Genomic DNA, 12,846 nt, shown 5'->3' with positions numbered 1-12,846 from the left:
AGAGTTCAGCTAGCTTGAAGTCGAAAACTGTCTTTGTTGTTTCTATTCACCCAGCTGTGGCCTTAACTCTGCCACTGGAGCTGGAATAGCCCCTCACCCACTGAGCAGGCTTTTAATGATTCCAAGATAGACACATCCAATATCCAACCCTTTAAAAATTCTGTATTATATTATTTCTTGGCAGGACACCCTCCTTCTTTGAAGATCTCCATTCCCCTTCACCTAATTATAGACTCCTACTCTTCCTCAGCAATCAGCTTAAACGTCACTTCTGGCACCTCCAAGCAATGTGTCTGTCCATTTTCTACACAGGGAAAGGGGGAAGGCAGAGGGTAAAATACACAGCCTGTCCTTAAACAGCTTGTCCTTTAAAAAAAAATTCTGTAGAAAGCCATCTCCAAAAAAAAAAAAAAAAAAGAAAGAAAGAAAGAAAAAAGAAAGCCTTCTCTAATCACTTCCATCTACGTTTCATTGGCTGGGACGTGTCACAAGGAAACTCTTAGTGGTAAAGGAGGCTGGGAACTCTAGTATGTTGCTTTCTGATTACTCTTATAGAAAGCCATGGGTATAAGGTGAGCAAAGTGATAAATCACATATTGGAAAAATTACAAGCTATGGTTTTAGAAGTTACTTGGAAGACTGTAAGGTAAACTAATCAGGTAACAAAGTAGTTATTAAGACAAAACAAACCTTTGACAATGTGTAAAGCTATGCAATTTTCTAGTTGGGTCAAAGCAAAAATATAAACAGTTCACCAAAAAATGTAGACTCGCAAAAAAATAAAAGGTAGTATACATGGCCTGACACTGCTTTGCTCTTGAAATTTTCCAGTGACTTCTCTTTCCACTCCCAACTCCAACCACCCTACCCCAAAGTGTTAAATGGTTGTGACGTTCACGTTTCCTAATCAGCATGTAAGTCAGAAATTCTTAAAATGCATTTTAAATTGTGAATCACACCAGGACATGACTTTGTCTATAAAGCAATTTGATTTTTTAAGGCAACTTAATTTTAAAAAGACTTACACACAAATGTTCAGTTGATTATGATTAAGACCATTTTCTTCTGGTGAATCAGCATGATTTCTTCATCAAATTATGCATTTTGTCCGCTTTGTGGAACACTGGCAGTTTCATTTCCTGTTAAGGAAACAGTATCTTCAAAACTCAGATAAACCTTTGCCTTTACTATTTGAGTACTGAAAATAAACCAGGAAAAATCTCAAATAAGTCTTCATGATTATTTAAAGGTTTAGAAGGGGATTATTTGTTCTGATTGAAAAAAAATTATCTTTTCATATGAGTATTTTATATGGAAGGTCATTTTTGAAGCTTCTGTGGCTGATGCGGTTGGATTTGTACCTAACTTCTTTCTTCTCGTAAAATAGAATCCTGTCATCATCACAATCTATACTCTCCCACCTGGACTCTCAGCAGGAACCCTGGGGTGGCTCCAGGGGTAAGAGCCCCAGTTCTCTCAGTATACATTGCATACAAACATCCTAACAACTTTTCCCAAAGTGTTTCATTATTAGTGTTTTGTTTGAGAAAAAGTCCAAAAGAGGATCTGGTGAAAAGTCTACAGGATAAGGAACATGAGGAGAAAGAGACAGCATTTTAAAATAGAATCACATGATTTGCAAGCAGGGAAAAAGCAAGAAGAAAAAAAAAAGAGGGGTGGTGAGAAATCATAGAGAAATTGTGCTGAGTGGCAGGGAAGAGAGGCTAGTACCATACCGAACATTTTTTGAAGTGTCTGTATAGGCGTTGGTATGACAGTGACCTTAATGTATCAATAGCATCCTGTAGACAATACAGGGGGGCTACATATAAGGTTTTTGGTTTCTGGTTTTTTTATGGAATGGTCCAGATTTTTAGTTTTCTGTCTAGAAAGCAAAAAAATCAAAAGTGCAAATATCATGGCCTGCAGAGGCTCTAGTTTTCGCCCAGCCCACTCCCCATCTCCCTCCTTCTGTTCATTAGCAGAACTCCCCTTCCACCTACATGGTCCCGGTGTCCTGGTAAGATTATCAGTCAGGATGCCCTGCTCCTTTCGAAGCTCCCATCACCCCAGGACTTGGCTCAGGGCTGGGTGTACCCGGGCTCCACAGCTCCCACTAGTTCACAGGCTAGAGGCTGTAACCAGGGGCTGTTGGCTGCCACCTTCCTCGCCTTGAGGGAGCACCTGCTGTGAGAGGCCTGTGGGAACCAGAGCCTAGCGCTGGGTTTCACATGTTCCACCTCCCCTTGAACTCTTAGCTCACGCTCCACCATGAACCGCAGCCTCCCCATTTATAGGTTGCTTCATATACTTGAATCTACCCCATGAGGGTAGCTCTTCTCCCCACCTAGGTCCTAAATGGCTTGGCAGCAGGCCATGTTGTGTTGTTGTTTTTTTTCCCAAGAAACAAGGAATTGTAGTTAAGATTTGTTCAATTCTTTTCTTGTGACAGAAAGTATACTAAAACCAGAATGTTTTTCTAATAAGTGAGCACACTAGGTGGCTGCTTAAAAAACAGCATTTATGGTGCAGAACTTACATTATCTCGTTTAATCTGCACACCTAACCTGTGAGGTGGATGTTCAAGTTTATGACCTTGGAATTTTGAACTGAGTTATAAATTGCAATGAACACAAGTACCTCTGACTCCAAATTCTGTACAAGAAAACAAACGGCCTCCTCTTCACCCCGCCCCGGCCCCCGCCCCCCCCCAAAGCAACAAGCAAACTTGCACCACCTTGTTATTCCTGGTTATCTCAGGGATAAAGGATGTTCAAAGACAAGGCCTTACAAGCTGAATAAACTGGACAAATTATCCACTTGAATTTCATCAAATACATTTCCCAAGCAACAAAGTATGTGATTCAGCATAGAAAAAACTAACCGCTCATGAAGATAACACATTTTCTGAGAGTGCCTTTGGCCAACCTTAATAACTGTCTCCGCAGGAGAGGCCTACATTTGGGGAATGGAGGGAGGGAGGACAAGCCAGTTGTTGGACTGGGACCTTCCAGAACCACAGCTGTGACCCTTAACAAGATAGCTGACCTGGGCCTTTCATTTCTTTGACTTTATTTATGCTTTTAATTCCAAAGTTGCAAATAACAGGAAATGAACCATAGTGTTAGCCAGTTAACATCAAAGGTAGAAGGAGACCAGGAGGCCGACTGTGAAAAAGAATTAAAAGGGTAAACATTCCAGTGAGTCACAAGCATTCAAAACTCACTAGAACCACAAGAAGCAAATAGTGTGGGAACACAGAAGTGGACACCCCAAGGAAGAGCAGACCTGGAGCTCTTTGAAAAGTATAAAGTTCGATACAAATGTGAGAAATAAGACATAAGTCACAGGGAAAATATTCGTAAGATAGAAAAATGATTTTTAATGGAAATTAATTTGGAGATATACTGACCTGCACTACGTACACACTAGCCATTTGTTCTTTCTCGTAGAGAGAATAATCCTTGAAGGATACTTACTCTTATATTTTTCAGACCGTAAGTATCACAGATTATATGGTACTTCAACTTTGAAATGAAAGTTTGTGTGCTGTGTTTTAATAAAAATGGTAAATTTACAAATCAAGGTGCTGAGAGGAAAGCAGTAGCAATCTGCTTTTTCTCTTTGGCACAGTGGTTCCCAGCCTTGGGGAGTCTTACAAAATACTGATGACTGGGATCCCCCCGCTCGCCTGCCACAGAGAACCTGATGTCATTGGTCTGAGTACAGCCTGGACATCGGACATTTAAAAATCACCCCAGGTGATTCAAATGTGTGGTTAAGGGCAAGGACCACTGTCCTCAAAATTGCTTAGAAAGCAAGGCAGCTGCTCAGAGAAAGAAGGGAATTTCTTTTGAAAAAAAAATTTATTTATTTGGCTGCTCTGGGTCTTAGTTGCAGCACGTGGGATCTTAGTTGCCACATGGGCATGTGGGATCTTTAGTTGGGACACGCGGGATCTAGTTCCCTAACCAGGGATCAACCCGAGCCCCCTACATTGGGAGCACTGAGTCTTAACCACTGGACCACCAGGGAAGTCTCGGGGAATTTCTTGTGGTAGATGGAATCCATAGTTCTGATTCCATCCCCCTTAGCTTAGCACCCTCCACGGCAGGTGTATCCTCAGAGAGTTTCTACTCTAAGAAATCTGGGCATCAAAAAAACCTTTTAGGGAATTCCCTGGGGGTCCAGTGGTTAGGACTCCACACTTTCACTGCCGAGGGCGCAGGTTCAAACCCCGGTCAGAGAACTAAGATCCTGCAAGCCACTCGGTGTGGCCAAATTAAAAAAACAAAACAAAAAAACACCTTTTAATTTTCCCATTCTTTCAGATGTTTGGGAGAAAAGGGTATAAAGGAAAAGTTCCATGGCTGGCATCTGTCATGCTGGGTTTGCTCACCACCACTTAGGCTGAGTTTGAACGCCAAAAATGTCTGAAGTTAGACTGTTTAAGAGATGGGACGTGCATGTGTGTGTGTGTTTTAACAACAGTCACAGAAATCTGGTGTAAAGGTGCTTGACATCACACTTATTGCTACCTCCATGTGACCAAAAGCTCAGGTAACTTTAGCCATAAAAATATTTATGTAATGATGCACATGCGGGAGCTTTAGTTTCTGTCTAGTTTTATTTCACCTGTCTAACAATTAAACAGCGCTAGATGAGGAAAAAAGTGATCTGTAACTCCTCTTTGTCTCTGAGAACTCATTCTAGTAAAGTAAAATGAGGTTTAATGAAAGGAGGTAAAAAAAATAGTATAAAGAAGTGAAAATCAGATTGAAAATGAAGATACATTTTCAAGTCTGATCTCGAAATGAAACGTTCACTGCTGTGACTTCATTACAATTTCATTTTGATCATTTCAATTTGATATAAATTCTGCTCCACCTTTTTTTCTGTGTCTGCCAAAAACACTGGTATTTCCTTGATGTACACTTTTGAATCTGCAGAGAGATTAAGATTTACATATCTCTGGGTTAAAACTGAAAGAGTGGGGGCTTCCCTGGTGGCACAGTGGTTGAGAGTCCGCCTGCCGATGCAGGGGACACGGGTTCGTGCCCCGGGCCGGGAAGATCTCACATGCCACGGAGCGGCTGGGCCCATGAGCCATGACCGCTGAGCCTGCGCGTCCGGAGCCTGTGCTCCACAACGGGAGAGGCCACAACAGTGAGAGGCCCACGTACTGCCAAAAAAAAAAAAAGAAAAGAAAAAAAAAGAAAGAGAAAAACAATATGGAAGTTCCTCAAAAAGTTAAAAGTAGAACTACCACATTATCCAGCAATCCCACTTCTGAGTATTTATCTAAAATGGCTGAAAGCAGGTCTCAAAGAGATATCTGTACACTCAGGTTCATAGCAACATTACTCACAATAGCCCAGAGGCGGAAGCAACCCAAATGTCCATAGATGTATGAACAGATTAACAAAATGTGGTATATACATACAGTGGAATATTATTTAGTGCTAAAAAGGAATCCTGTCACATGCTACAACGTGGATGAACCTCGAGGATATTATGCTAAGTGAAATAAGGGTGGTCACTAAAGACAAATACTATATTATCTCATTTATATAAGGTATCTATCTAGTCAAATTCATAGAAACAGAAAGCAGAATGGTGGTTCTCAGGAGTTGTGGGGAGGGAGAAACAGGGAGTTGTCGTTTAATTGGTATTATAGGGGAGCAAAACTTGCCATCCAAAAATGTGTCTCTTCGGCATGTGGATTATTTTGAGCTGAAAACAACCAAGGCCCAAGACTCAGGAAGAACCTCTGACCTGCCGCCTAACTGCCTAAAAGAATTTAGGTAAAAGGCCTGCTCCCCATATAGAGCTATCACCAGAGATCTCTGTAAAGAACATGGGCGAGGTGTGATGAAGGAGACTCAGCAGGGCCTAGAGAGATCAGAGTCTACTATGTACCCCACTGTCTCTGCCTGGCCCAGCAAACATTGTTTATGAAACATTTGCTTATGGTTCCATCTTCACAATGAATTGCCTTCCTCTCCTTTGAAGTCCCAAACCACTACCCCCAACATGCTCTTTTGTCTTTAGCTGAAGATGGTATTCAAGGTGAGGGCTTAGGCCGTTTTGGGGAATGACTCAGTTTCCCTGGGTCTCTCCCATGTATACCTGTTATTAAATTTTTGTTTGATTTTCTCCTATTAATCTTTTTCATGTCAGTTTAATTCTTAGACCAGCCAGAAAAACCGAGGAGGGCAAAGGAAAATTTCTTCCTCCCCAACAGTACAGAGTTTTAGTTTTGCAAGATGAAAAAGTTCTGGAGATCTTTTTCACATCAATGGGACTACATTTACTACTAAACTGTACACTTTAAAATGGTTAACATGGTAAATTTTATGTTATGTGGTTTTTATGACAAGTTTTTAAAAATCTTGGTTTCAAACATCAGAAACAGAATCTGGGTAACTTAAAGGAAGAAAATTTGGAAGATGATGTGATCACTCATGGATCAAATCTGAGAAGGCTGAAGATCCAAACTTGTAAGAACAAGAAAGACTCGGAATCAGGAAATTGGGTGGTCCCTTGAAGTTGGAGAGTTTTGCATGTTTCTTTGACTGGGAAGCATCCAGTAATAAATCTCGGGTTCATAAATATCATGGGGGAAAAAGACTAAAAAAGGAAGGCTGAGCTAAAGGAAGTCAAAGGGTTTAGGCAGCAGGTGCCCTCCGTTCTAAATTAGGACAGGAACAGTCGTGCAATTGCAGACTCTGAAACAATAAAAGGCAGAGGACTCAACAGTACTCCGAAAAGGTATTCCATTGTGATGTATTTTGATCTGAGTCTGTTCTCATTCTATTAAAAGAAAAGTCTCTCTTTGGTGGGAACTAAAAACAAAATCTGATTCATTTTGAATTTTTTCCCAAAAGTTACACAAAGGGAAATAATAATGCCAACTGTGAGAATTGAAGTGGAAATCAGATCTCAGCCCGACTAGAACAACCAATGGGGACAATAGACAATAACTGTGACTCTAATGAAATTCATTTCTCAGCTGAAGGCACTGGGCCTATGTTTCTCTTGCTCTATTCTTAGTACTAAATTTAACTTTTTCCCTTTCAGGGAAACAGCTCTCTTCAGTTTGAAACAATAGATATTCACACTGCATTCCATATTTTCTGGGTTCTCAGTGTTGCCTAAAATGTCATGACCTCCTCTCTTCCCCCACAATATTTCCCCTTCTGCAGCGGGGGCTGGGGTGGGTCACAGCTGTTTTCAGCACATGAGAGTGGAGAGTGGGGTAGGCGGTGCAAATCTACGCAGCAGGAGCAGTAGTGATGAAGTGAGGGAAGGCACAAAAGCTGTATCTTACTCATCTCTTCCTCTCCAGTGCTATGCTGCCATTTGCTGGCATTCAGGAAATTTTGTTGAATGAATAGGACAGACAAATTTGGTATCTTTCTACACATGAAAATGAGCTAAAAGTTTTAAAGTAAAAGTGGTTGTTGCATTACGACACCTCAGTAAATGCTAAGGGAATGTGTGGCTGAATGAACTAGATTTCCTAGTAACCATGCCTGCTGTTGCCTTTTAGGCTGTTGTGGTGCAGGGCCTAGCTACCTACCAAATATACTCTCCAATTCTCTCTCACATTAAGAGAATCCCAGTTTTTCACTTGGCATATTGCTTCTCAGCTAAAAGACATCTGTCAGACTCCACTGTAGCTAGGTTAAGTTATAGTCAACAAGTAAGCTGAAGTAATAGGTGGAAGTTCTGGGAAGTCTTGGAAGGGAGGTGGCATATGCACCATCCTCTCTTCTTCTATTCTGCTGCTTGGAACCATGGTGTGATGGCTGAAGCTCCAGCAACCATTTTAGACCATAAGGATGAAGAGTCTATCCTAGAGACGGCAAAGCGGAAAGCTGAAGGGAGCCTTAGTCCCTATAACCATGAAGCTGTCACACCAGCCCTTGGACTGCTTACGTCTAAGGTTCTTTTATTGGGGAAATAAACTTCTGTATTTTCAGCCACTAGTTTTAGGCTAAACCCAATCCTAAGAGATACAGCTGTGATCTCAGAAAATAAAGAACTAGGGGAGAGGTCTCAGACCCTCCCCTTTCTCTCCTTAACACATCACACTCAGTTTAGGGAGGGTACCAGTCCTCTACCTTACAAAGGTACCCCTTTGTTTTCATGATATATTCCTGTATTACTGCAAAGGTAGTATTACTGCAAAGGTAGTTTAATTTGACTGGCAGTCTCCTGGCTCCTGACTCCTCTTCTGTATTGCTAGAAGCCAGTTCAGTGCCATGGTGCTTACCAGAGACTCCCCTTGGCCTCTCTGCCGCCTTCCCTTGTGACCTCTTCTAGGCCTGCCTTCTCCCTACGGCAAAACTGTCCAACACCCTCTTGCAATCTGATTAAACTGATTCACAGTGAGAATGAATAATAGCCTTCCTCTAGGGAGAAGGGTAGGCGAGCACACATTCTATGGGTGTATAACTCAGAATGCATTTGTCACTCGGGGAGTGAGTGGAACATGGTTGTAAAATGATTTGTGAGGTCACACAGGCGGTGAGGCACAGGTCTGGGACACGAATCCAGGCCTTCTACCTCCTGGTTCAGTGTTCTTTCCTTCAAGCCAAGGAGTCAGGCACATTAGGCACTCCACTTTAAAACTGGTGTTGCCATGTCCAGGAAGAGCATGTGGAGGGTGAGACGAGTGCCTTATGAGCTCTGCCAAGTTATAATCTGTTGGCAGAGCTGAAGCCACAGGAGTGGGAAGCACATGGGGAGGATCACAGGCTGAACTTTTAACCCAAAGGCTCTGAGCGGCACATGATGGGAAAGGGAAGAGGCTCCCACTGTGTGCACGTGACTTCTCTCCTGTGGCTCTTTCATGGAAGGCTTGCAGGGAAGAGATGAAACTGCCCAGAAGGCATCTCTATTGCTTCTTCCAGGACTAAATTTGTGGTATGGGTCTCATATCTTCTTGGTGATATTTAGAAAACAGGCTATATAGAAATCTTTAAGTTGTAAAATAAACATAAAATTTACCATCTTAACCATTTTTAAGCATACAGCTCAGTGTCATTAAATACATTCACGTTGTTCTGCTACCATCACAACCATCCATCCACAGGACTCTTTTCATCTTCCCCAACTGAAACTCTCTCATTAAACACTAAGCCCCCGTTCCTTTCTCTGCAGCCCTGAACAATCACCGTCCAACTTTCTGTCTCTATGAATTTGACCACTCTAGGTGCCTCGTATAAGTAAAATCATACAGCATTTGTCCTTCTGTGTTCGGCTTATTTCACTGACCTTAACGTCTTCAAGGCTCATCCACATGGTAGCATGTGTCAGAATTTTATTCCTTCCAGGGCTGAATTATGTTTCATTGTATGGATAGATATAGGAATTGTTTTTAAAGATACATACATACATGTGTACATAAACAAAGACACTGAAGTTATCTGATACTGTACAAAGGGGTTGAATTTTGAGTCTATGCTTCATGCAGTGAGTATAGAAGGAGCTGGTAGCCTTGCCACATATTAGGTGCCAGTGGAGACAGAGAATACAATGTGGGCCCGTCCTACAAGACAGCTCAGTCAACCTGGGAGGCAGACACAAGTAGCTTTAATACAATATGACAAACGTTACCTCAAAATAGAGGCGAAACAGATGAATTCTCCCTAGGAGGCGTCAGAATGATTACAGGGTGACCTTTTTTTTTTTTTTCAGGGTGACCTTTGATTAGGCCTTTGAGAACAACGAAGACGGGAGTATCTGGACTGGCGATGTCAATGTCAAGACTGAAACTCTCACAGGTGTTATGTGGGGTTCCTGTTGCCATGGTGGTGAAACAAACTATACCAAACTTGGAAGCGGAAAAACAGCCATTTATTTATGCTCGTGGATTCTGTGAGTCGTCAATTCCATCACGGCTCAGCAGAGACAGAGGGTTGCTGCTCCACTGCATCTCGGCTGGAAGACCTGAAGCCTGGCTCAGTCGCATGTCTGACAGTTGATGCTGGCTGTCTGCCAAGATCATAGCTGGAACCATCAGTGGAACACCTACACTTGGCTTCTCCGTGCGACCCAGGCTTCCCCACAGCATGGTGCCTGGGTTCTGAGGGCAAGCTTAGTGAGGCAACCAGGTGGAAGTCACATTGCCTTTTCTGACCTAACCTCAAAAGTCATGCAGCTCACTTCTGCTGCATCCAATTTGATATGAGGAAATCACTAAGGTCGGCCCGCACTCAAAGGGAGGAGAATTAGATTCCTCCTTTTGGTGGGAGGTATGGCCAGGTTCTACAAGAACATGTGGAACCGGAAATACTGCTATGGCCATATTTGATCATAGCAGGTTTGGCGGTACGTGCCTGAGGCTGGAACTATCTTGGCATGGGGACTCCCTGTGGGAAAAAGGCCGAGTCCATGAGTACAAATCAGCTACAGGAATATAAAGAGTGGTAATCTTAGGCCACCATTCCAGCCCTTGCAATGACTAATTTCAGTAGTGAGCAGGTGGTAATGGCCATGTGTCTATCTTTCATTTAGGACTGACCGATTCAGACCTAGTAAGCCCCTAGGGTTCTTGAATACAATTGGGGGGGGGGGCTTGAGAGAGAGAGTGCAATATTGAATTGGCTACTAATTTGGGTATGTGGGTGTTTGAGCAATTAACTTGGTTACAGGGAAGTGGAATTTGTACCTCCAAGCTGGAGAAAAGGTCATACCTACTACAACTTTCATATGCTAATTTTTGGGCCTACCTGCCCCTCCCACCAGATTAGAAGCTCTTTTAAGGACAGGACCCATCTTACCTGGTCTCCCCAAAGGATTTAACAACAAGCTTAGCCTCTGGAATCACACAACTCTTTTTTTTAAACATCTTTATTGGAGTATAATTGCTTTACAATGGTGTGTTAGTTTCTGCTTTATAACAAAGTGAATCAGCTATACATATACATACATCCCCATATCTCCTCCCTCTTGCGTCTCCCTCCCACCCTCCCTATCCCACCCCTCTAGGTGGTCACAAAGCACCGAGCTGATCTCCCTGTGCTATGCAGCTGCTTCCCACTGGCTATTTTACATTTGGTAGTGTACATATGTCCATGCCACTCTCTCACTTTGTCCCAGCTTACCCTTCCCCCTCCCCATGTCCTCAAGTCCATTCTCTACGTCTGCATCTTTATTCCTGTCCTGCCCTTAGTTACATCAGAACTATTTTTTTTTAGATTCCATATGTATGTGTTAGCATACGGTATTTGTTTTTCTCTTTCTGACTTACTTCACTCTGTATGACAGACTCTAGGTCCATCCACCTCACTACAAATAACTCAATTTCGTTTCTTTTTATGGCTGAGTATATTCCATTGTATATAGGTGCCACATCTTCTTTATCCATTCATCTGTCGATGGACACTTAGGTTGCTTCCATGTCCTGGCTATTGTAAATAGAGCTGCAATGAACATTGTGGTACATGACTCTTTTTGAATTATGGTTTTCTCAGGGTATATGCCCAGTAGTGGGATTGCTGGGTCGTATGGTAGTTCTATTTGTAGTTTTTTAGGGAACCTCCATACTGTTCTCCACAGTGGCTGTACCAATTTACATTCCCACCAACAGGGCAAGAGGATTCCCTTTTCTCCACACCCTCTCCAGCATTTATTGTTTGTAGATTTTTTGATGATGGCCATTCTGACCAGTGTGAGATGATACCTCATTGTAGTTCTGACTTGCATTTCTCTAATGATTAGTGATGTTCAGCATCCTTTCATGTGTTTGTTGGCAATCTGTATATCTTCTTTGGAGAAATGTCTATTTAGGTCTTCTGCCCATTTTTGGATTGGGTTGTTTGCTTTTTTGATATTGAGCTGCATGAGCTGCTTGTAAATTTTGGAGATTAATCCTTTGTCAGTTGCTTCATTTACAAATATTTTCTCCCATTCTGAGGGTTGTCTTTTGGTCTTGTTTATGGTTTCCTTTGCTGTGCAAAAGCTTTGAAGTTTCATTAGGTCCCATTTGTTTTTGTTTTTATTTCCATTTCTCTAGGAGGTGGGTCAAAAAGGATCTTGCTGTGATGTCATAGAGTGTTCTGCCTATGTTTTCCTCTAAGAGTTTGATAGTGTCTGGCCTTACATTTAGGTCTTTAATCCATTTTGAGTTTATTTTTGTGTATGGTGGAATTACACAATTCTTGATTTAAATCTCAACTCTGCCACGTGCTAGTTGTGTGGACTTGATTATGCCGGACTTAAGGTTCCTCATCTCAGAATTATTAAAAGGATTCAATGAGATTATTTTGCCCTGCACCAAGAAGACAGCCAATAAATATTAGTCCTTTCTTTCCCACTCAAAAATGTATGGTCAGGGGCTTCCCTGGTGGCGCAGTGGTTGAGAGTCCGCCTGCCGATGCAGGGGACACGGGTTCGTGCCCCGGTCCGGGAAGATCCCACATACCGTGGAGCGGCTGGGCCCGTGAGCCATGGCCGCTGAGCCTGCGCGTCCGGAGCCTGTGCTCCGCAACGGGAGAGGCCACAACAGTGAGAGGCCCGCGTACCGCAAAAAAAAAAAAAAAAAAAAAAAGTATGGTCAGGCAGACTCAGACTCCCCCATCCTACCCTTTGCCATTTAGCTTTTTAATTTCCCATGAGTCCTTCCTCTCCCTGTTGGCACATGCTCCAGAGACTTCCTTGAGCCCTGCAGGTCTTGTTCCCCCAGGAATTTCACTCCTCCCCAATTTCCACCATGATAGGAGGAGGAGTTGGGGACGCAGGAAGGGACCAGGGGCTTTAGGAATAAGAAAGAGGAGCTGGCATGCCTTGGGGAGCAGGGAGGAAGCCCAGTTACTAGAGCAAGTTAAATCCATTTCA

At 42.7% G+C, this 12,846-nt stretch overlaps 1 protein-coding gene across 2 annotated transcripts in view; it reads right to left on the bottom strand.

The window, feature by feature from the left end:
• Nucleotides 1-1,063: 1,063 nt before the first annotated feature.
• Nucleotides 1,064-12,846, bottom strand: part of APOO (apolipoprotein O) — a 74,339-nt gene continuing 62,556 nt past the window's right edge. For both annotated transcript variants that reach the window (XR_014014191.1, XR_014014192.1), the window contains one exon: nucleotides 1,064-1,139. The gene's annotated coding sequence lies outside the window, so the exon portion shown is untranslated. The remainder of the gene's footprint in view (nucleotides 1,140-12,846) is intronic.

Source organism: Mesoplodon bidens (assembly GCF_964165515.1).
Source record: "Mesoplodon bidens genome assembly, chromosome: X".
NCBI classification, from domain to species: Eukaryota; Metazoa; Chordata; class Mammalia; order Artiodactyla; family Ziphiidae; genus Mesoplodon; species Mesoplodon bidens.
Note: the sequence above shows the minus strand (reverse complement) of the source record. Positions and strands in the feature narration are given on the sequence as shown.